The 25497-nt window shown below is 45.3% G+C and overlaps 2 pseudogenes; both read right to left on the reverse strand.

The window, feature by feature from the left end:
* Nucleotides 1-14850: 14850 nt before the first annotated feature.
* LOC132087210 (cytochrome b-like) lies at nucleotides 14851-15654 on the reverse strand (annotated as a pseudogene).
* A 5769-nt stretch (nucleotides 15655-21423) lies between these two features.
* On the reverse strand, nucleotides 21424-23953 carry LOC132087224 (cytochrome b-like; annotated as a pseudogene).
* Nucleotides 23954-25497: the final 1544 nt, after the last annotated feature.

Genomic DNA, 25497 nt, shown 5'->3' on the forward strand with positions numbered 1-25497 from the left:
CTGGGAACAGGGGCTCAGAACAGGAGTGATTTCATGTGCCAAGCTTTGTTTCTGTGTGGCTGGTATGCTATGGGCAAGTAAAAGCATCTCAAGTGAAAGGCCTGCCAGTGGCCCTGCACTCACTGTACTCAGTGCCAGTACTCTTATCTCCTACTGTTGTACTCTCGCTCCGCCTCTTGTATTTGCTGTTCCCCATCTTGCCTCGCTAAACTTTTTTCTGTCCTCACTGCATTCCTTGCCTGTTAAAGCAAAGGTGCTGGTGGCAGGATTTGAAACAAACAGCAAAGAAAAAAGTTAGACTCGATTCTCTCAGTCCTTAGCTAAGAAGGATAGAAGTGCAGCCAAAATGCTCTTTGCTTCTGAGCACATCCACTGCAGCAGGAGTCATCCTGGCTGGTTTGCAGGGGAAAGTCTAAAAGAGCAGGTGCTGTTGCTCTTTCCAAAGCTGACATGCCTTTCCTCAGAAAGGTCCTGCTCGGCAAGTGTTGGAGCAGCAAGCTCTTCCTCTCAGTGGCACTGTGTTCTGCCATTACTCCCCATTCCCCTGGAGCGGGAATCTTTTAGATTCTTTGTTTCTTTCTCGTGTGATGAAATCACATCACTCATTTTTGCCCTCCTCTTTCTCTTTCCTCTCTCAGTGCCTGCAAGGACTGGATTTTCTTCATTCAAACAATGTGATCCATCGAGATGTTAAGAGTGACAACATCCTTCTCAGAACCGATGGCTCTGTCAAGCTGAGTCAGTAGATTCTTGGTCAGGTGCAGCGTTCCAGGGATGTGGGTGTGGGGCTGCTTGGAGTGACAGCCAGCTCCCCAAAAATGGTGCTGGTGGCAGCGCAGGGACACCCACTGTGAGCTGAGGGCGCAGTTGCCACGTGCACAGAGATAGGACAAGGAACAAGAAGTCAAGAGTAGTGTTATCCTGTGTGTGTCCAGGAAGAGGGAGGGAGCTACAAGTCTAAAGTTTCCAAAGAACAAAAGCCACTGCTGGAGGCAGTGTAAAAAATCGGGGGATTTTTTAAGTTGCCATTGTCAGGAGATTCAACAGCACATTTTCAAACCTCTACTGGGGAATTCTTTTGCTTGCTTTCCCAATTGCACAGAATTAAAATAAAACCAGTATTTTTCTTTCTCCTCAGCTGATTTTGGCCTCTCTACTCAGCTCAACTCTGAGCAGAGCAGACCGTGCTTGGTAGCCGGGACTCCTTGGTGGATGGCGCCTGAAGTGGCGACAGGTCAACCATATGGCCCCAAAGTGGACATATGGTCTTTTGGAATTGTGGGGATTGAAATGTTAGAAAAAGAACCTCCTTACTGGGACCAAAGTCATGCCTCGGTAAGCAGCAAATACTCACCGATCCCACTGTCTTTCTCACCTCTCCCATTCCCTGCATGCCATTGGACAAAATCCCATTGCCATCTGCTGGAACTACTTCCACCAAGGTCCCCTCTAAAAATGTCCCTGCAACACATCAGCATCTGCTGTAGATTTGGATACATCAGTGGTCGAACTCAAGCCTTACCACATGCAAACAAACTCCATTCTCAGGAAACACTTTCCTTTGGGTTATAAGTGGTTCCAGTTCTTTTGTCTGTGGAGATGGCCCCAGAAAAAGGAAACAAGCATCTTAGAACTTCTGTTATCTTTCCATAAATGAAGGAAGGAAACCCAAACCCAACAAAGTTTCTAAAACTGTAGTCTTTAGAGGGGAACCTAACCCAGTGTGCAGTTTCTTCTCACTGGGAAACATGCCTGCAACCTGGGCATGAGTGTGTAAAGGCCACTGAGTCTCTTCTGCTTCTTGTGCAGTGCTGCTGTACTGCATTTAGTGACCATGTTTTTTCACAGCCCAAGGCACGTTCTCTGTGTCACCAAGCCAGAGCCTGGTGATGTGGAGAGCCTGCCAAAACCTCCCGTTTGTTTCCTGGCACTTTCTGAGATGGGCCTACCACTAATGCATTGACTTGAGTAGCCAAATGAGCAGAGGGTGACCATAGGGATGGCACCTCTCCTTCTTCTGACCATGACAATTTTGTCTTTTGCTGCAAAATGGGAAGCTGCAATTTTCAGACTGCTGAGAGACAGAGCTGCAGGTGGCACCTGTGTGCCCAAGCAAGCATTTCCATCCCAATACACCGCAGCAGGCATCTTAATGTGGCTGTGTTGAAGATGAGTTTGTAAATCTTTATTTCCTTACCTGGGGATTACCTGATGGATTTTCTTTCTTTTCTTCCAATTCCCATTGTTTTCAAGAACAGCACAAAAAGCTTGATGAGTTTTGTTCTAAGGCACGTGTGCTTAAAGGACCAACAAGCAGTGCAGAGATGCCTTTCATGAACTAACCCTTGAAATTAGTTAGTATAGCACAGTCCCTCTTCCATAAAGCCTCTAAAACTGGTATGAATCCTCAGAGAAGTAAACATGCTTTTGCTGATGTAGTTCCCACTAACTAGGTCAGTCAATGAAATCAGCTGCCAAGGCAAGATCTGTGGGATGGTGGAAAAGCTGTGGCCGCATCAGGGTTTGGATTTTTGGTTGGGAAAGGAAAGTCATCTCTGGGTCTCTGTCAGGGCAGTAACTGCCACTGAGGAACAGAGGCTAAACAAAGGGATCTGGGAGAGCCTTAGAGATGTGAAAGCAGCAGGTGGAGCCTCATGAGTTTTTTCTCCAGGCTCGACGCCTGATAGCCAAAGTAGGGACCCCAAAACTGCAGCATCCCAAGCTCCTCTCAGCTTTGCTGCGTGACTTCCTGAGCTGCTGCCTGCAGAGAGATGAGGAGCAGCGCTGGTCTGCCAAGGAGCTCCTGCAGGTAAAATGTGAAGGGGCTGCAGGTGAAACAGGCTCTGAGGGATGGGCTCCTCCTCCACTCAAGTCCAAGACATCAGATGAGCCCTCTTCTTCCTCACTTCCACTCTTGGGGCTCTTCAAATGAAAATGGTGAGGAATCCTAGACTGGGCTGGGCTGGCAGGGCCCTCTAAAGGTCCTCTGGTGCAAGTGTCCTGCAATGAGCAGGGACATCTTGAAAGAGATCAGGTAGCTCAGAGCCCTTTCCCACCTGACTTGAAATGGTTGCAGGGACGGGGCACCTACAAGCTCTTGGGGCAACCTGTGCCAGGGTGGCACCATGCTCCGAGTAAACAAGTTCTTCCTTAGACCTACTCTGACTTGATCCCCATTTTGTTTAAAAATATTCACCCACATCCTATTGTAATTGGCCTAGTTAAAAAAGATGTCCCCCACGTTCTTCAAAGCCACTCTGAAGTCTTGGAAAGTGGCAATAAAGTCTCCCTGGGGCCTGTTCTTCACAAAGCTGAATAACTCCACCTCTCTCTACATTTCCTGAGAGGAGAGGTGCTCTGTTTTCTGTTTCTGTCACGCTCTTAGTTTTTTAATTTGGTGCTGTGTTCAGTTTTACCTAATGTCAAAAGAATTGAAGTAGAGCAATGCAGGGTACAGAGACATGAAATGGAGGTGCAGGAACCCAAGGAAGCCAGTCCCAGCTGAGCAGTCAGAGATTTGGCTGTGGGCAGGAGGGGCTGTGGGGGTTCACTCTGAGCCTCTGAGGGGCCCTGGTTTGTGCCCCCCAGCCCACCCTTAGAGGTTTCTGCCACAAACAGAGACAGCCAGGAGGGACTTGTCCCAGCCCCATCTGCTGCCTGGCACCCTCAAGCAGACGGGAACTGTGCCAGGGTTGCTGCCAGGTTGTGTGGCAGAGTGGGAACTGCAGGGCCCAGTGCCCCTGGGCTGGCCCTGCTGGGAAGGAAGGTGCCGACCAGCACACAAGGGGCAGGGCATGGAAAGGTAGACACTGCTCTGTCTCCCTGCGGAAATCAGCACAGTGCCTGTCTTACAAAGAGAGGGACCAATGAGAGGCTTTGGAGTTTCCTGAAAAGAAGAAACTCCAAGGACAGAAAGCACCATTTCTAGAGCACTGGCAGGGCTAAAATCTCAGCAAGATGAAGACACCTGTATCAATGGGTGAGTGAGATTCTGGGCCAGGTTTGCCTGTGATGGCAAAATCCTGCACATCAAGATGGAGGTGTAGACGGTCCCATTGTTCCTCTTCCTGCATCCTTCTAGGGGCAGGAGCAATCCTGTGAAGCACTGAGCTTGGAAAGTCATGGTTCATTGTATTTTGTTGATTTGGTTTTTTTCCCTTTGGGCAGCATCCATTTGTAAGATATGCTGAGCCTGCGTCCAGCCTGGTGCCACTGATTGTTGCAGTGAAGAGGAAGGAGACAAAAATGTGACAATCACATCAGGACCATTTATTTATTCCTTAACAGGTTTAGAGTAGGATTGTAGGTTAGGACTAGGATTAGGATTAGATTAAGGATTAGGATAAGAATAAGGATAAGGATAAGGATAAGGATAAGGATAAGGATAAGGATAAGGATAAGGATAAGGATAAGCATAAGGATAAGGATAAGCATAGGCATAAGGATAAACATAAGGATAAACATATGGATAAGGATAAGGATAAGGATAAGGATAGGCATAAGGATAAGGATAAGCATAGGCATAAGGATAAACATAAGGATAAACATATGGATAAACATATAGATAAGGATAAGGATAAGGATAAGGATAAGGATAAGGATAAGGATAAGGATAAGGATAAGGATAAGGATTAGGGTTAAGGTAAGGGTTAGGGTTAGAGTAGGATTGTCTAATAGGACTGCAGAATAGGATTGAAAATCAATAAAGTTTCTGAAACCACAACTCACCTTGAAGATCCCCTTCCTTCTCACTCTGCGAATGAACTCCAGAATTCCATCTGAATTGTCTGTTGTTTCTTAAAGGAGGAAAGTGAAACGGTGTCTTTGGTATGGTGTCAAAGTGGGGAAGGATCTTCTTCAGTCATCCTCTCCAGACCAGACTGCCTTTGGAATATGGCCCACTGGTCAGTTTTTGGCCATCTTTGGTACTTCTATTTGAGGCAGAAAGGACAATGGCATTTGCAGGCAAAAGCAAAGGAAGAATGGGGCAGCCCAAACATCTTATGCAGATGCAGGCCTTCAGCTGTGACTGGAGAGCATTGGGGCTCCTGCCACTTGGACTTGGATCCCTAAATGCAATAATCTCTTTGGCTGGAGGAAAGCCTTGATCAAGTGAGAAAGCAGAAAGATCAGAGAGGGTGCTCGGGAAGGTCTCCTGTGGTGCAGAGCTGTCAGCACCTGTGAGGTGAGAGCGGGCCCGGCCTTGCCCGGGCTGGAGCCCCAGCTGAGCCGCGGCCGAGACAGGGTGGAAAGAGGCCCTTGGAGCTGCAAGAGGCAGCAGCCGGGCCCTGGGTGCCTCTTCCTGGGAGCAGGCGAATCCTCTGCCCTCAGAGCCCAGGTGGCAGCTGGCTGCTGCCAAGGGGAAGCCAGCCATGCTGGGCACAGCCCAGCCTGGAGGCATTGGCCATCTGCAGTGTGCCCAGGAGCAGAGAAAGGCCAAGGGCAGCCAAGGGCCGCTGGGCTGGCGGAGGATTCCTCCTCTTCTGCTGGCTGCCCTGCAACTGCTGGCAAAGGCCAGCAGTGTGTGCAGCACTCTGGGCACCAGGGCAGGGAGCCGGGCTGCTCGGCAGGCTGGAGCACAGGGCAGCCTCCTTCAGGCCCGGCACTTGTGCCAGGGGAAGCGAGACCAGCGTGAGGCAGGGACAGCTTGGCAGGGCCCATCTGCAGGAGCCAGCGCCTCACGCAGCTCTGGGAGGAAGCACCTGCAACCCTGCAGTTCTGCACTGAGCCAGAGCAAAGGTGTGACATGCAGAGTGTTTGGCAGAAATATGCAGGCCCACCAGGCCAGCCTGCTTTGTGCTCTCTGGCGCACAGCAAGGGCTGTGCAATGCAGCTCTGAGCTCCTGGGAGAGAGGCACATCAGGGATTTGCCTGAGGCTTGTGCTTGAGGAGTGAACTGATTTGGCCGGGGGCAGAAGGGTTTCAGTAGGCAATTTGTGTTTTCTTCATTAATTTCTGAAAGAAAGTCATAATGTGCTGCACACAGGTAGGGTTATTAGAAAAGAAAGGCCTTATAAAATCAGGCCTTCCTATTGCTATGTTTGCTCAGTTATCCCATCATAAAAAAACCCCAAACAATATTAAAAGTAGTAGCAATTTTAATTTATTATTTAAAATAAAAAAAATTAAAAATTGGTTATATTATATTTGATTAAAATAAGGGAGAATTTGGTTCCAATAATAGCACATAAGCAAAAGATAACCACGGAGTGTGGAGTGCAGGGCTCTGGGACCCTTGCCAAATCACGTACGAGCTTGCCAAGTGAAGATTCTTCCTTATATGCCATCTGTCAATGCCATCTCCTCCCATTTTCGATTCAGCACACTTCTACCTCCGTCCTCATTATCATCTTTACCACGCATGTGCCACCACTCGGTTTGGTGGTCGCACAAGTCTTTGGGGGTCATCTGAGGAAGATTTTGTAGTCTTCCTCTTTGTCCTTTAATTCAGCTTTGCGTTACACATGCCCACCAAGCCAATACAATGTAAGCCAAAACTAACAAAATTACTGCATTTAGGCATCAAGGCAATAAATCCCTTATAATTAGCATTTTCCTGGGACACAACCAGAGTGTCCCTTCTTTGTTAGTTTTTAGCAACCATTATCTCTTGCTTTCCTCCTGTTCCTGAACATCTGCGGGGAGGGGGGGGAAGGTAGAGCCCCGCCTCTCCCTTTTTCTTTGGCATTACAACTTTTTACTGTTTTAATATTTCTAAATATTAATTACTGTATCAATATTGATTCTTGTTTCAATTTTTATCAGCATGAATCATACCTATTTACCACACTATGGTAAATTCCCAACTGTCCTGTTGCATCTTCTACATGCAGCCAGCTAACTTCCCATGGGAATAGTCATGAGTGCAGTTAGCACAACAAGCTATTGTGCTGACAAAACTGTTTGCATCTGTAATAAACAAGAAACCTGTCCATGAGCGTGCACGAAAAAAAATGTAATCACCTGAGTAAGAGTGAGTCTTAGAAAGTGTGAGTCTTAGCATGTACACACTAATACACCTTCTAAGCAATAAATTGTGTGGCAAGGAAACTACCAGCCAGTTGGAGTTGAACACGAGGTCTGTGAAAACAGTATAAAAATGAGTTATTTGACTAAAGAATTGGCTTTCCCTGCATGAAGAAACTGAGTCCTGGCTGCTTTATTGACACAGCAATATGGCTTCACTCAGCAAGAGCACTTGCAGGGTGTATTGATGAAACACTTGTGTTTGATTCCCAGAATAGGATGGAGAGGCATTAAGTCCAACAAACAGGGCATAGTCTTTTCAATTCCTTTAGCTTTAACAGGAGTGCTGAACCACGTATTCCCCCACTGCAGTGCTTACTGTGTGCAAGTGGCTATCTTGGCCTTGAGAATAAGGAGAGTGGTCCTGCTAAGAAGGTAGCTGGAATGCATTCAGGGGGAAGAAAGTGTTTTTAGGAGGCTCTTGATCACCAAAGGAGAATTTGAGGAATGGGAATATTTCCCAAAGGACTGTGTCAGGAACTGGAGTTGTGTCCCAGGCCCTGCCATATTTGATCCATGTTTGAGCAGGTTGACAAGACAATGAAGAAAAGTGTCTTGTTTAAGAGCTGGGACCTTGAGCCTTGAAAGAGAAACAATGGATTGGTCAATGGGTGGGCAGTCAAGCTTTGAAAGGAGAGCAATGCACAATAGAGCCCTTGGTGGCAGGGAGTCATGGAGTCATCCTGAGCCATCATCTCACACGCCAGGCATGTGTGAGCTGATGCTGTAACTGGGGAAATTCCGCTCCTGAGCAGGAGATACAAGACCTAGTTCTGGGCTGGAGATTTGAGAAGGACGAGATGCATAGCGTTTTGATCAAGGGGATGTCCTGCAAGTGCACTGCCTACCTGCCCCTGCTGCTGAGCACCAAGCTCCAACTCCTTCTCCAGTTGATTTTTGGGAATCCAGAGGTCAGTATGTATTATATGCTATTGCAAGTAATGGAATGAATTTGCTTTGCAAGCCCAGTTTTGTCCTGGGTTATTTTGTGCATGGGTCACCTGAACCTGTGACAATGACCAGCAGGGATCTACAGGGCACTCCTACTCTGATGTCAATAAATTCTGAGAAGTGATTGAAATATGTCAATAAATTGGAGGTAATGTTTAGCCTGTGAGTTTCAGCAAAGTATTGAATATGTCTTAGTTCCATGGATACAAACTACTAGGTGAGATTGCTGGGTGTGCTTGACTTAGGGAAGTTACTCCCTGTGCACCCAGCAATGAAATCAAGTAATGCCTCCTTTCTAACCCTGAGCTGGCAGCAGGGATCAGGCCCTGCTTGGTCACTTTCATTTTGACAACTTCTGTTAGCAGGGAAGAAAGGTCCAAATGAAACCTTCTCCAGCTGTTTTCCTCTGGTTGATCTTTTTAGGCACCAAAGCTCTGTGCCACGGGGGGCCTGGGTGTGTGCAGAGCAATGCAGCCCCCACAAAGCCCTTGGTTTCCCCACAAGTTGCCAGGTTGACTGCTTCCAAAGGGCAAGAAAGGCAGAGATGTACATCCACAGGAGTCCTGGCCATGTCCAATAAAGGTGCAAATATGTGGGGAGATTTGTTAGCAATGATTTCAGCTGTTATGCCAACCCAGTGCCTTCTTTCTTGCTTCTGTGCATTATAGGTGAGTAATGTAATAGTTGGCTCTCACAATTAAGAGATAGATATTATGTGGATAAATATTCTGTTCAAATGTAAAGTGCTGCTATTGTAATATGTCCTCTCATAGTCCTCTTTCTTTTCCCCCTTGTAATAGCCTTGGTAGTCAGGGCAGTTGGGGAGGGCTGGTTTGTGACCAGCAGGCGGGGTGTAACAACACCTGACCTCCAATCAAGATGCAAGAAAGTAATCTCCACCACTGAACGGCAGAGAAAGAGTTGACTGAAAAAACATTGGGAGGGGTTAAGGGTATGAAAAGCAGAGCATCCCTTTTGGAGATGAGCATGTGGCTGCTAATCATGGAGACTTTCCAGTGCTCCAATCTTTCCTTATACAGCCTTTTCTTAAGGTTTAATAAACCTTTAAAAAGTTAAAAGGAGGGTAATTTCTCAGACGGGCAATGCTTTGGGCCATTTTCTTGGGCTCGTTTCCTTTGCTTGGGTGCCATCTGAGTGCTCAGTTGGGGTACAGGCTGTAGGTGCTTTGTGCACTCCTGGAGTTCCTGTTGGATCCCTTGAAAGACAGGGTTTGGCCCGCAAGGGGAATTTGTGCTGCTTTGTGACAGAGGAGAACTTCCCAGGCTATTTTGTGTTTCCTGTAGGGAAGGTTGGTTATTGCTTGGCATAAATTTACAGACCAACATGGAGCGTTTGCTTTGTGATGTCAGGGCATGTTTGCCACCTTGTCGTAGCAACATCAGAAGGTTACCCTGGTGCATGGAAGGCCTGAGTGTCAGAGCAGTCCTAGCACTTGCTCAGTTCAGGAGAATCCTCCTGATTGAGGAAATTGTCAGTGGGCTGTTGCACACCGACAGGAGCCTTGCTTTTTCCAGTGTGTGAGCACAGCCTGCAAACTTGCAGGACAGTGTTAAAATGATTGAGGGAATTGCTCCTTTGCTTTTCACTGCCTATGGAATTACCTATGGTGCCTATTTTGTAGCATATTTCACACGTAAGTAGATGTTTCCCCTCTGCTTAGGTTAGGGTGTATCCTAACCTGGCTTTTGTATGTCTTCCTTCTCTTTCTTAGTGACTGAGTTTCTGGTTTTGAAACAGAAAGAGCATTAGGATACCACTGTTTTGGTAAAGCTCCTGTCAAGGCGTTCATCTTAAAAATGGGTGTCTGCAGCCACAGGGGCAGCATTTGCAGGGGAACCTGCAGGGCTTCCGATGGCTCCATGGGAGAGTCTGTGGCAGCAGAGTCTGTCATTTCCTCAGTTTGCTGGGACAAGCAAGACATCTTTGAAAATGCAGACTGGCAGACCTTCAGGAAAGGCTGAATAGTTGGACTAGGACTACTGTTGTAATGTAGCTTAGGATTTTGCGCTCTGCTAGTGTAAGGAAGGCTACTGCGATTAAGTTTGGGAGGGCATAGGAGTGGGCTATGATGAGGTTAATAATGAGGGTGGTTTGGGTTAAGCTAGGAAGAGGATCGGAACCTCTGAGTTAAAGGACTGAAGTCTTTTGCATTTTCCAAGCTCTGCCACGCTAGCTGGTCCTTTTCTTGGACGTGGTGGGGTGTAATAGCCTTTTGTAATTTAGTTGTTTTCATTACTTAAGGCGAAGGCTTGCTTGTGGTATTGGCCTCACTTTTCCTATCCTTTCGTACTGGGAAGAGTTCATCATAGATAGAAACCGACCTGGATTGCGCCAGAACTCAGATCACGTAGGACTGTTAATCGTTGAACAAACAAACCCTTAGTAGCAGCTGCACCACTACGATGTCCTGATCCAACATCGAGGTCGTAAACCTCCTCGTCGATACAGACTCTCGGAGGACATTGTGCTGTTATCCCCGGGGTAGCTTGGTCCATCGATCAATTGTATTGGGTCTGGATGCTATTAGCATGTTGAGGGGTTGCTCTTAGTCTAGAGGTGTGATCTAATTTTTGGAGGTTTTGTTTTGCTCCAAGGTCGCCTCAACCGAAAAACGCAGACCAGAAGCTTATGTGTCAGTGAAGCCAGTAGGTGAGTATGTGTTTTAAGGTGGTTGCTGGTTTTGAAATTCCACAGGGTCTTCTTGTCTTACAGGTTTATCCCTGCTTTTGTAAAGGGAGATCAATTTCACTGATTACTGGTAAGAGACAGTTAAGACCTCGTTTAGCCATTCATACTAGTCTCGATTTGTGGGACAATTGATTCCACTACCTTTGCACGGTAAGGATACCACGGCCGTTGAACGTGAGTCACCGGACAGGCATCACCTTCAAAACTTGTTTTGCATTTGCTGAAGGCTATGCTTTTGGTAAACAGTCGGGCCTTGATGGGTTTGCCTAGTTCCTTTTACAGGTTTTAATCTTTCTTAACGGACGCTCCTCTGTCAGGTTAACAAGATACTTAATACTGTGCTTGTTTGATTTGACGTATATTGGTGGTTTGTTCATAATGTACAGATGTAAGCTTGTGTCATAGAGGGAGGACCCTGGTTACTCATTCTAGCATTATTTCTCCTATTTGAATATAGGTTAGCCTGTTAATGGGGAGGGAGTCATAAGGTTCTTATATTTTTGTAATGTAGAGCTTTAACGCACTCTTTGTTGATGGCTGCTTGAGGGCCCACAATGCAGTTGGAAAACCCAGTATTTATCTGCTCAGAGAGATTGTATTCTTTTTTAAAGGAGCTGTACCTCCTTTAAATGGCCCTTAATTCGCTTCATTAGGGTTTGTAGGTTTTCCTTGGAGAAGAATTAAGAGTGAACTTAGATTCGTTTCACAGGCAACTAGCTATCACCCAGCTCAATTGGCTTTTCACCTCTACTGACAAGTCATCCCACTCTTTTGCCACAGAGACGGGTTCGCTCAATAATAGCTGCTCGTAAGTAGCTCACTTGGGTTTCGGGGTAGCAAACTTAAATTCATTTTGTATTATTTTTCTTGCTAGACCATGATGCAAAAGGTACAAGGGTTGATCTTTGCTGTTTATAGCTTAGTTTTCATTATTATTTCATCTTTCCCTTACGGTACGTGGTCTCTATCGCGCCAATGGTGTCTTTTCTATCACCTATACTGGGAATAGTGAATGCTTTAGTTGGGTGCGGGGGAGTAGCTTTGTTATTCCAGATCATGTCGATTGGGCTAGAGTTTGGCATCAAGACAATCTGGTGTTAACAGACATTTTTCAGGTGTAAGTTCAATGCTTTTGCTGAAGCTACGTCTTGGTAGCCTAAGTGCACCTTCTGGTACACTGACCTTGTTACAACTTACATCATCTTTGGCTAAGTAGCTTATTAGTTCATTGGGGGGGCGCCTGCGAGGAGGGTGACGGGCAGTATGTAGGTGCCCCAGGGCCAGCTTAAAGAGGGCTCCATTGTCCCACTCTACTGCTAAATCCACCTTCCAGGGGTTATTTCATACCCCTTTGCCGCTATGTTCTAACATAGAAAATGTAACACATTGCTACCTTTCCATAGGCTATACCTTGACCTGTCTTGTTAGCGTGGTGGGGCTATTGAACTCACTGTTGAGCTTTCAGGGGAGGTGGGCTGGTGACAGCAGTATGTAGGCTGTTTTGGCAAGGAATGGTCAGACATATCGTGGATCATTGATTACAGAACAGGCTCCTCTAGGTGGCTTTGGGGCACCGCCAAGTCCTTAGAGTTTTACGCGTTGGTGCTTAAAGCATCAGGAGGATGCTTTAGTAGGTGTAAGCATCAAGATATAGGGCCAGGCATAGTGGGGTATCTAATCCCAGTTTGGGCCCTGGCTTTCGTGGAGTTCAATTAATCGTTGTTCTAAGATCTTCTTTGATGGGGAGGCCTTTTTGGCATCTTGGGCTTGTGACAACTCAGTTGCTTTTTAACCTTTGCTACTTGGATAGCATGTGACCACTCTTTATGCCGTTATAAAGTTAATTTGGGTCTCCTGTATGACTGCGGTGGCTGGCCCAGGATTTACCAACCCTGGATATGCTATGGCTAAGTCAAGTTTACACTCATTGCATAATATTAACTACTGCTGATTACCCGTGGGGGTGAGGCAATTGCAAGGTATCTTGGGCTACGGTTGTGGTGAGCCTGATGCCCGCTCCTATCTCCCTGATTGAGGTGTTCAGGGCATCTACACTGGAGCGCGGATACTTGCATGTATATACCTAGCAAAAACTAACAGTAAGGTTAGGACTAAGTCTTTTGTCCTTGGGTGCGTGTGGCAGCCATCTTGACATCTTCAGTGTCATGCTTTCTATAAGCTACAAGGACGTGAAATTTGGTGGGTAGCTGGTTGATGGTTTGTCATCATGACTTGTGGTTTGTTTCGGTTTTTGGAGAGGGGCTAGCTTTGGGATTAATATTATGTTTGTTTGGGGGTGGTTAGGGGAGTGTTGATGGTGGCTGGTTATTATTTTTGACAGTAGGGAATATAGAGGAAAGTTAATTGAAAGTGTATTGATGGTAAGTAGTTTGGACAATGTAGGGATATGTGGCTTAGTTATTTGAAAAAAAAAAGTCTAGATAAAAAAACAGATGCATAAAGCGGAATTTAAATGTTAATTCCTAGTGAATGATAAAATAATTACTATGTCTGGCAACCATTACACTATCTGTTGTCTAGAGGTAGGTAGCGCGCCCTCCATGAATGGGGTCAAAGTGCATCAGTGCCAAGTTTGCGACAACCTTATCCGTTAGATCATGACATTCTGGGTGTTAGGGGATTCATATGCTTGGCGGTCATGTCATGGACATGTCAAGAGGAAGATAACACCTGCTCTGCACTTGAGGGGCTTATTGAAGAGACGCTAAAAGAAAACAAGTGCAAGAGGTCGGGATGCCGAGGTAATGAAGTTAGGGAGGAGTATTCAACCGACCACTTGTATCTGTGAAGGGCAAGGAGGAAGGAATGAAGCAAGTTATGATCCTGAAGTTACAACCAATAGCGCAAAAGAGCAAGTATAGGAGAGGTATGTGCTTGACGGCAATAAACTAAAGCACATATGATGTTGATAGCTCAGTTCTCGTGAGAAATGCGATCAAAAGATAACCATGTCTGGCTTGGGAGTGCTTGAAGGCTTTTGGCTGAGAATATTACCTAGGAGGTGGGCGAATCTTGTAGACTAGGGGAATTCAAAGGTGTACTGGGACATTCCTCGTTCTCTAGGTTGGGTGTTGCGTACATTAGGTAAGATCCTGGGTCTTTGGGTGACACTTGCGGCTTGGACTTGCGTAGAAATACTTGGGTTGTATGGTACCTGAAGCAATAATGTGCCTGGTAGGTAGGCTGGACGAATACCATCCGTTTGGGTTTTTGGTGGAAGAGCTTGACGTGTAATGTGGATTATCCTACATTTCATGAACTGTCTGATGGGGCAGAGAGTGCGATGCATTATTATACATACCCTGAAAGCAAGAAGAAAACGTGCTGGGTAGGGGGGGAAGGGGGGGGGGGGTAAGGGGATGGGGGAGGGAATGAAGGACGTATTTAGGTGTTCTTATAGTTAAATTTTGTAACGACTGCTTTTCAGGCCGTAAATCTCAGAGAGAGGCCAAGTGGGAATTTATGATAGAATCTGTTCTGTTTTTCGGGCTGAGTTTTGTTCTAGGGGGGTTGGCGGTTGCATTAACCTGTCTCCTTACTATGGGGTGTTGGGGCTGGTCGTAGCAGCGGTTGCAAGGTGCAGATGACTAGTGAGTTTGGGGGTCCCTTTTGTTTCTTTGGTACTTGTTATGGTTTATTTAGGGGGAATGTTGGTAGTGTTTGTGTATTCAGTGTCGCTGGCAGCGGATCCTTATCCGGAGGCTTGGGGTAGCTGGGGTGTTGTTGGTTATGGTTTTGGGATGGGGTTGGTTGTCATGGTGGAGCTTGTTATAGGGGGTGTGTTGGGGTTGTTGATGGACGAGGGGATGGTGAATAGTGGGGATTTGTTGTCGGTCCGGTTGGATTTCAGTGGGGTAGCTGTGTTGTATTCAGAGGGGGTGGGATTGCTTTTGATTGGGGGGTGAAGGTTGTTGTTGACTTTGTTTAGGATGTTGGAGCTTGTGCAGGGGTTGTCTCGGGGGGCGATTCAAGCTCTTTAGCAGTAGGGTCAGGAAGTAGTTTAGTGAAAAATGCCAGGTTTGGGAATTGGAGCAGAGGGTTTGAGTCCTTTCTTCCTGAGGTGTGTGGTGGGGTAACTCTAAAGAAGGGGTTTAGTCTTCAATCTTTGGCTTACAAGACCAATGTTTTTATAAACTATTAGAGTTAATTAAAGTTTAAGTAGCTTCTTTTCTAGGGCGGCCGCAAGGGGGAACAGAACTAGAATGATTGTGAAGTATGTGAATGAGGCTAGTTGGCCGTTGATGATGAAGGGGTGTTCTACTGGCTGGCTGCCTACTCAGGTTAGGATGAGGACATTGGCGACTAGGGTTCAGAATAGGGTTTGTGATAGGGGACGGAAGGGTATTGATCATAGTTTTGATGTATGTAGTAGTGGGGTGAGGAACAGGATGAGGATTGAGGCAGCTAGAGCTACTACGCCTCCTAGTTTGTTTGGGATGGATCGGAGGATGGCGTAAGCAAATAGGAAAGATCACTCGGGTTTGATGTGAGGAGGGGTGACTAGTGGGTTGGCTGGGGTGAAGTTTTCTGGGTCACCTAGGAGGCTGAGGGAGAATAGGGCTAGTGAGACAAGTAGGGAGAGCATTAGTACGAATCCTAGGATGTCTTTGATGGTGTAGTATGGGTGGAAGGGGATCTTGTCACAGTCTGAGGGAATGCCTAGCAGGTTGTTTGAGCCTGTTTTGTGGAGGAAGGTGAGATGGACAAGAGTAAGGCCTACGATGACGAAGGCAAGGAGGAAGTGGAGAGAAAGAATCGGGTCAGTGCAGGGTTGTCAACAGAGAACCCGCCTCAGGCTCACTTGACTAGTGTTTGCCCGATGTAAGGGATGGCAGAGAATAGGTTTGTGATTACTGCAGCTCCTAAGAATGATATTTGGCCTCACGGTAGGACATATCCTACAAAAGCAGTTGCTATGAGGGTTAGGAGGAGGATGACTCCAATGTTTCAGGTTTCTTTGTTTAGGTATGTGTCGACGGAAGGAGACCAGGACATCAATTAGATCATCACAGGCCCGATTTTACTGATTAGTACAGCAGGGTAAATACAGTTCATAATGAGCTTCATACATATTGCAAAAGTTGAGCTCAGGATTGGTTAGTTACATATCAGCAACTACGCCTACTTCTGCATTCTTATGGTCATACTTTTGATACTTTCTACATATTCTCAGGAAGAATCTCTCTTCCCTATCCTCATGTTGCAGCAAGGGCAGTCTTTCCTTGCCTGTCATTGGTCACCGACTGCTGACTTCTCCTTTCAGCTTACTGACTGCTGACTTCCCTCTCTCAGCTTAACCAGCGGCATTATGTCAGCATGGCCTTTCTCAGCTAACCAACTATTAATAATATCCTCCACAGGTATAAGCCGTAGTAGAGTCCTCGGCCGATGCGTAGGTAGATGCAGATGAAGAAGAAGGAGGCTCCGTTTGTGTGGAGGTTGCGGATGAGTCAGCCGAATTGTACATCTCGGCATATGTGAGCGACAGAGGAGAAGGCTAGATTGGTTATTAATAATATCCTCCACATTTCCCCCGTTTTCTTCTTGAGCAAGAAGATTGGTGTGCCAGGTTTTTGCTATTGTACGGCTGACCATGTTTTGAATACAGTTAAAGATACAAGGCAAAATAAGCAAAAACAGTAAAATTACACCCCGAAGTCCTATGGCATAGATCACAATGTTCCTCAGCCATGGCCCAAGTCCTAAGCTTTTAAGCCATTCACCAATTCCTAATCCTTCTTCTTCCTTGAGACTGTGAAGTCCCTGTTGCAGTTCTTTTATCTTAGTGGGAATGGACACCGAATGATCAGACAAATTCATGCAACACATTCCCTCAAACTCTTCACATCCATGCCCTTGTGCTAAGAGCAAAAAATCTACAGCAGCTTTATTCTGCAAAACAGCATGGTTAACACTCTGCACATCTGCGGTTAGCATGTCTAGAATTTGTGATGTCTTGTTTAGCTCATCCTTTGCCCAGCACCCTAATTGCTTTGCTAAATTCATAGCTTTATTGGCAGATCCTCCTGGCAAGATAGTTGAAACTACCACTTGTTTGAATGTACCCCAAAACTGTGGATCTCCTATCTGGCTGCAGTCTAAGTCATGTATGCTACGTCTCTTCCTGTTTGAATTTAGACTCAGCTGCATTAGCAAGGATACATTAGGGTGAAACAATGACAATTTTCCCAAATAAGAGGGTCCACCCTGTGGTTTAGCTGGTATACCATTCCACGCTCTGTCTCCACAAATCAAAAATATTCCTGTGGGTAATTTCATTGGTGCCATGATATTTGTGTCGTTACATTGACTGTAATGCTGTGGAGAGAATTTACTCAAATTCAGGGATGAATCTAAGGTGGCCCATGTTTCTTTAGGTTGATTTAAATTCTAGGCACCCAAGGGTTTGAAGCTAAACCATCCGCCAGCTGTAGTGTTAGACATACTGGCGTTTGTACTTCCAAAAAGATCCAATTCCTCAGGAGGAGAATGCAAAGAAGTGTTAAGTGATTGGATTAGTAAGCATTCACGATAGCCATCACTCTGACGTGCAGTATACCCTTGTTGTACTGGCAGTGTGATGTTTGACATGTTAGACATACATAAGGTTTGATTGTTTATCAAACTGCAAAATTCTCCAGGAGACCACAGCGGAAGTCCCACCAGGCATGTTCGAAATGGGTTAGTGACTCCTCCAAGACTAAGACAAAGCGATGATTGGTTAGTTTGATTAGCAAGTGTCACCCATAAATTTTCTCTTGTTTGACTAAAGTGTGTTATTCCTACTGCTTCACTTGCTACAGCATTGAGCAGTATAACAAGAACAAACCTCATTTTTCTTTCTGCTTGCTTTGTTTTTCCTTTCTTTGTTGTCTTTTCCCTGGTTTGCTAGATTGTCTATTGTAAGGCTGAGTCAGTTTTTGAATATACTAACTCTAAATCAGCATCCTTGCTTACAGGTATAGCATGAGGTAAGTTTGAAGGCTCACTGATATCCTTACTCAGATGAAATCATTCCCTTTTTTGCCTTCCTTTTCTTATCTATCTTCAATCTTGCTGCTCCTAATTTTACTGGTCCTGCCACTTGCAAACTCAATTTTTGCAACTTTTCAATGCAGCAATCTAGTGCTCTATCAGGATTCCTCTTGAAGGGTCCTACAATTGAATGCTGTGTTAAAGGTACTAATTTCCTACACCTTATAGAAACTATGCGTGATTTACTTTGAACCTTAATTCTATTCACAATACATTGTACCTCCCATCGATAATAAGCAAGAATTTTCTGTTCAGGAGACTCATAAAGATTTAAAGCTATATATGCATTTTGCCCTGTTTGTCTCCTTAATTCATCTTGCCAGCTTTTACCCCACGTGTACTCGTGCTCACAAGTGTGACACCACAAATCCCACAATAATGATTGTTCTATCCAAAAAGTTCTATCACAACCCCCACAACGTAGGGCTATCCAAGCAGCACAATGTGGATTGTGACAGTCAAGGCAATGTTCTTTCGCTAGATTTGTTAAACGAAAGGTTGATAATGAGTCAATAAAACCAATCAGCTCCTGGGCTGTCCGGTAGTGATGTGTCAGTGCTCTGTCCACCGCTTTCGAGTACCCCTTCAATTGTAACAGTAGTGGTTGTAGGACTAGAAGCAGTTTTTTCCCCAGTCGCTCCTTGTCCTCCTCCGTAAGGCGATCCACCAGAGGCTGCATCAAAAACAGGTTTAGTCCACTTAGCAGGCACCCACAAAGGCCCTGTAGGTGAGGAAACACAAAGATACCCCCGACCCCAATATAATACTTTTGCAGGTTTTTCCCATAATCCTGTACTCGGGTTCTTATACTTGACCCAGACCTCTGTTTCCTTAGTAGTTTCCTGACTTGACCTCGGGTGATGTTTAATTGCAGGGGGGGGTATCGTCTTCCCCAAAAATACATAAATGGTTAATCACATACAGAACCTTAGCCAAACATGCTTGTGGATCTCTCAAATCTTGATGTTTTTCAATATACTGCTTAAGGGTGCCGTTTGCTCTTTCCACTATTGCCTGTCCAGTAAGGGAGTATGGAATACCTGTCACATGCTTAACAGACCACTGATTCAAAAATTTCTAGCACTTACTAGGACTCTAGCACTTACATAAGCTGGACCATTATCCATTTTGATACTCTTTGGTACTCCCATAACAGCGACGCAACTTAACAGGTGTCTGGTAACGTATAAAGCTTTCTCTCCTGCCTGAGCCGTAGCCCATATGTAATGACTATATGTATCTATAGTGACGTGCACATGCTTGACTTTACCAAATCTAGCTATGTGTGTAACATCCATTTGCCATTTCTCATTTATTTCTAAACCTCGAGGATTAACCCCGATGCCTAGACCTATTCCACCATTATGATAACTACATGTTGGACATGCTCTAACAATGGCCTTGGCTTCTGACAAACTCAGCTCAAAGTGTTTTGCTAATCCTCTTGCATTTTGATGATACCTACTATGTGCTTCTCTGGCCAATGTATGCTTATCAATAGGACAAGAATTATCAATGGGTAGGGTAACCAATTTATCTGCACGTTCATTCCCTTCTCCTAAACCTTCAGACCATTTATGACTCCTAATATGAATCACAGAATACGCTGCTTTTCTCTCCCGTAAAGCTTTCCTTAACTGTATCAGTAACTCATACAATCATTTATTATTCACTTCCTTAATTGCCGCTTCCTCTATCCGTCTGACTACTCCTGTGACATACATAGAGTCTGTGACCACATTTAAAGGTTCCTGTAAGTTGGACACTGCCCATACTACTGCTAACAATTCCAGAGTTTGTAAGCTATCTGCAAGGTCTGCTGTGAGGAGTTGATGCTTCCATTGTCCTTTTTCTTGCCAGGTGACAGCAGCACGCCTTGATTTCTTTCCTGCATCTGTAAAATCTGTAATAGCTCCTTCTATGGGGTATTTTTCTCTCAAAGGTCGAGTGATCCAGTTCCATTCTGTCATCCATTGCAAAACTCTAGGCACTAATTTGCTAGTCTCTACTTTAGCAAATGATGTCAATAATGCTTCCTGTAAATCCTTCGAATTAATCAAGTACCAGTCCAAGGTTTCTTCTTCCATAGGCAATCTAATGCTAGCAGGTTCTCTACCATCCACTTCAAGAATTCTGAGACGCCCCTTTTTAATTAATGCAGCCAATTGTTCAATTTTTGAAGATATTGTTTTCTTATGCTGTAGTGGTGGTGACAACCATTCCAACACCCGTATCTCCCCCGTTTTCTTTTGTTGTTGAGAGAGAGCACCAGGCAAATGGCAAGGGCTATTCCAAATAGTAAGGTCAATGGGATGATCAAGTTGTCGACGAGACACATACCCTTGCTGTACACAATTACTAATTTGCTGCAAAGCAAGATGATGCTCCTTTGTCAGGTGTACAGGAGTAGTAGGGTCAACGCCCTTTAACAAAGGCCAAAGGGTTTCTAATAAATGATTTGGTATTCCCACAATGGGCTTCAGCCACTGTAAGTCTCCCAGCAACTTCTGTGCATCGTGTAGAGTCTTAATGTCCAATTGTAATTCAAATTTTTGAGGTATTACTATCTGATCCGTCAAAGTCCATCCCAAATATTTCCAGGGCCTTGTAGTTTGAATTTTCTCTGTAGCAATAACAAGTGAATATGCAGCAAGAGTATTTTTAATGCTGTTAATCTGTAAAGAGGAGAATGGCTGTTGCTGTGCAAACAAAATATCGTCCATGTAATGATATATTATAGTTGCTGGCCATTTGCGACGTAGTGGCTATAATGCAGCATCAACATAAAGCTGATATAAAGTGGGGAAGTTGCGCATGCCTTGCGGAAGAGATGTCCATTCAAATCTTTTATCCGGTTCTCCACAATTTATTGCTGGTAAAGTAAAAGCAAACCTCTTCATATCATCAGGATGCAGCCCAATAGTGAAAAAACAATTCTTTAGGTCAATAATTAAAAGTGGCCAGTGTTCTGGAATCATAGCTGGATTTGGAAGACCAGGCTGTAAGGCCCCCATTGGTTCCATCTGGTCATTTACAGCCCTCAAATCATGTATCAAACGATATTTCCCTGATTTCTTTTTGATTACAAAAATAGGTGTATTCCAAGGGCTGGTGGATAGTCGTAGGTGTCCCTTTGTATATTGTTCCTTTACCAATTCATGGGCATGCATAAGACTCTCCCCTTTTAATGGCCATTGCTTAACCATCACCGGTGTATCCGTTTTCCAGGTGAGTGGAATGGGGAAAGTCCAAGCAATGGCAATTACCCCAAAGGGTGCTGATTAGTTAACACCACTCCCAATTGTGTTAAAATGTCCCTTCCAATTAAACAGGAAACTGTAGGAGGCAGTTGAACAATTGAAAACACAGCAGATACTTGTCGATTCTCAATGCACACAGACAAAAGCGGCGATCTGCTTGCCAATGTAAATCCTCCTACTCCTGTGAGCATGTTTGATGATGGAAATAGAGGCCAATGTTGTGGCCACGCTTCTGGAGAAATGATGCTGGTATCTGCTCCTGTATCCAAAAATCCATAAAGGGTTATGCTTTGATGCCCATAAGTAATTAAAACCTTTTGCTTTGATCTATTTTGTAAATCCACAGTCAAAAGTGTAACGCCAGTAGAGCCAAAACCTTTTTCATTCCGTGTTTGCCCAGTAAATGATTGTATTCCCGATGTCATTTGTGATAGTGGTACCAATTGTGTGATGCGTTGTCCTTTTGTAATTTTAATCGGAGGATAAAGGGTGTAAACCAGGTGAGATGGACGAGAGTAAGGCCTACGATGACGAAGGCAAGGAGGAAGTGGAGAGAAAGAATCGGGTCAGTGCAGGGTTGTCAACAGAGAACCCGCCTCAGGCTCACTTGACTAGTGTTTGCCCGATGTAAGGGATGGCAGAGAATAGGTTTGTGATTACTGCAGCTCCTAAGAATGATATTTGGCCTCACGGTAGGACATATCCTACAAAAGCAGTTGCTATGAGGGTTAGGAGGAGGATGACTCCAATGTTTCAGGTTTCTTTGTTTAGGTATGTGTCGACGGAAGGAGACCAGGACATCAATTAGATCATCACAGGCCCGATTTTATTGATTAGTACAGCAGGGTAAATACAGTTCATAATGAGCTTCATACATATTGCAAAAGTTGAGCTCAGGATTGGTTAGTTACATATCAGCAACTACGCCTACTTCTGCATTCTTATGGTTATACTTTTGATACTTTCTACATATTCTCAGGAAGAATCTCTCTTCCCTATCCTCATGTTGCGGCAAGGGCAGTCTGTCCGTGCCTGTCATTGGACACCGACTGCTGACTTCTCCTTTCAGCTTACTGACTGCTGACTTCCCTCTCTCAGCTTAACCAGCAGCATTATGTCAGCATGGCCTTTCTCAGCTAACCAACTATTAATAATATCCTCCACAGGTATAAGCCGTAGTAGAGTCCTCGGCCGATGCGTAGGTAGATGCAGATGAAGAAGAAGGAGGCTCCGTTTGTGTGGAGGTTGCGGATGAGTCAGCCGAATTGTACGTCTCGGCATATGTGAGCGACAGAGGAGAAGGCTAGATTGGTATCTGCTGTGTAGTACACAGCTAGCAGAAGACCTGTGACGATTTGAGTAATTAAGCAAACGCCTACTAGATACCCAAAGTTTCATCATGTTGAGATGTTTGATGGCACTGGGAGGTCGATTAGGGCGTTGTTGATGATTTTGAGGATTTGGTGGTTTTTACAAAGGTTGAGGGCCATTGGTTATTTCTGTATGTGGATATGAGGATGATGAGAATGGATAAGGCGAATGATCCTAAGTAAGCTTTGATTAGGCCTGAGTGGAGGGTGGTGGCAGTTTTGGTTGCTATTAGTTGCAGGCTGGCTAGCCCCTCTGGACCTAGTATTTTGTATCAGGAGAGGTCAGTTAGGTGGGATGCGATGTTTTCTCCTCCTTTGAGGAAGTTGGTTATACTTAGGCAGTGGGTTAGGGGGTTAAAGTATCCTAGGGATGTTGAGAAGTTTTAGAAGGGAGCTTGTTTTGTGAGGATGAGTGTTTGGTCTATTTTTGAAATTTCTAGAACTAAAGCAATGCCTAGGGCTGTTACAATTAGGGAGGTTATTTTAATAGAGGGTGGCATGGTTATTGGAGGGGTTTTTGTGGGGATGATGAATGAGGTGATGAGGAATCCTGCCAGGATGCTTCCCAGCACAAGGCGAGTGACAGGGGAAGTTACTGCGGGGTTGTTTTCACTTACTGGGGTCAAGGGCGGAATTCAAACAAAGCCGGTCTGTACTAGTACGGTTATGCGGATTGTGTGTACCGTGGTGAATGATGTGGCTAGAAGGGTTAGGAGTAGGGCTCAGGTGTTTGAGGAGGATGTGTTTAGGCTTTCAATTATTTGGTCTTTTGAGTAGAATCCTGCTAGGAACGATGTTCCTGTTAGGGCGAGGTTGCCGATGGTAAGGCATGCAGTGGTTGTGGAGAGTATTTTTTGGAGTCCTCCTATTTTTCACATGTCCTGTTCTCCATTTAAGCTGTGAATGATGGAGCCTGAGCATAGGAAGAGCATGGCTTTGAAGAATGTGTGAGTTGAGATGTGGAGGAAGGCTAGTTCGGGTAGGTTTAGTTCAATTGTGACTATTATTAGTCCTAGTTGGCTTGAAGTGGAGAAGGCAATGATTTTTTTAATGTTGTTTTGGGTGAGGGCGCACATGGCTCCAAATAGTGAGGATAAAGCTCCTAGGCAGAGGCACAGGGTTTGGGTGGTTTGGTTATTATTGAATAGAGGGTGGGTTCGGATAAGTAGGAAAATTCCAGCAACTACTATTGTGCTGGAGTGGAGTAGGGCGGATACGGGCGTTGGCCCTTCTATTGCAGCTGGGAGTCATGGCTGGAGGCCGAATTGAGCGGATTTTCTGGTTGCAGCTAGGATGAGACCTAGTAGAGGTAGTGTAGGAGATTGGGATGGGGTAGGAAGTTGTTGGATTTCTCAGGTGTTTGTGGTGGAGCCTAGTTGTGCTATGCAAAGGATAAGTCTGATGTCTCTGATTCAGTTGTAAAGTACGACTTGGAGGGCGGCGGTGTCGGCCTCTGCTCGGCCGTGTCATCAGCTGATTAGTAGGAAGGTTATGATTCCAACTCCTTCTCAGGAAATCAACAGGACAAATAGGTTGTTGGCAATGATTAGGATGAGTATGGTGATTAGGAAGAATAGTAGGTAGTTGTTCCCAGAATTCAGGGAAGATTCTTTCCTTCTACAGTTTCTCCTGAAATAATCTGACTGTCTACCTTGACCCTTGACTGAGTGCTAAAATAGTGATCTTCCCATTGCAATGAAATGCAAACTCCAAAGCAGTGAGTGTCTGCTCAAGAACCATGGAGATGCTGCTGTGCTGTTTCACAACAGAAATGCCAGAGCTCAGAGGGATTTTGGGGAAGATTTTCTGGGCAACAGTTTCCAGCAAGTTTAGAAGAATTGGTGCATGCAACTGATTTTTTTTAAAAAGTACCTGAAGGAGAGGATTTTAGAAGCATTTTTATGGTTTTGGTAGAACAGTAGCATTGAGTGTTAAAGAAGAACCTGCATTTTCTTGGTTATGTTTTTAGTCATTTACTGGCAAAACAGGCCAAATTGTAGGCACAACCAAGAACATTGTCCTGATCTCTTGCTGGCTGTGTGAATGAAACGTGTCTCCTGGAGGGAAGTTGGCAAACAGGAAACCAGCTTGTTTGGGTTTACTTGTTCTGTGGGATTCAACAGCCCAGGCAGTTTTCTCACAGCATCTGACTCATTTCCCGTGCCCACTACAGGTCACCTCAGGCGTGTATTCAGCGGTGCTGATTCTGAGCTGAGTGAGAAAGGGACATTTCATGTTCCTGGTGTTTAAGAATTCTAGAGCTAGCTGTCACCTTGGCCAGTAGCAGTAGAGGACCGGCTAGGGAGACCGAAAGAAAATCCATTTTGATGCCTTCAACAAAGGTAACAAAGGCGTAAGTGGATAGTTCCTAGTTTCCCTCTCAGAGTCCTGAAGAACTACAAACTCAGTTTTGCAGAGAAAATGTCACTTGCTGACAGCAGCCAGAGGAGAAAACTGAACTAAGAGCAACATCCCAGAGAGTAGAATTAGCCCAGTTCAATTTAGTCAGAGAGACTGAGAATTCTATTCCTGTCAATTTAGTGACATCTCCTTAGAAGATGCAGTTGTGGAACAAGAAGGCCATCTTGAAAAGGTGGATGCTGTATTTGAAGTCAAACAGGCAACTTTTTGCCTGGAGAGCTGCGTGGGCCAAAAGGAGCCAGGGGTGGTGGCCTTGAGTACCTGAAGATGAGACAGCGTGTGGCCAGGTGGCCAAGAAAGCCAAGGGCATGGTGGCCTGAGTCAGCAGCAGTGGGGCAGCAGGAGCAGGGCAGTGAGTGTGGCCCTGTGCTGGGCAGCGCCACGGCCACAGCTGAGGTCATTCTTGGAGTTCCTCTTGGATCCCATGAACAACAGGCTTCGGCCCACAAGGAGAATTTGTGCTGCTTTGTGATGCAGGAGAACTTCCCAGGCTCTTTTGCATTTGCTGTAGGGAAGATTGGTTATTGCTTGGTATAAATTCACAGACCAATACAGAGCGTTTGCTTTGTCTTGTCGGGGCATGGTTGCCACCTCGTCATAGTGACATCAGAAGGTTGCCTTGGTGCATGGAAGGCCTGAGTGTCAGAGCAGCCCTAGGCCTTGCCCAGTGCAGGAGGAACCTCGTGTATGAGTCATTTTTCGGT

Source organism: Ammospiza nelsoni, unplaced genomic scaffold (assembly GCF_027579445.1).
Source record: "Ammospiza nelsoni isolate bAmmNel1 unplaced genomic scaffold, bAmmNel1.pri scaffold_55, whole genome shotgun sequence".
Taxonomy (NCBI): Eukaryota; Metazoa; Chordata; class Aves; order Passeriformes; family Passerellidae; genus Ammospiza; species Ammospiza nelsoni.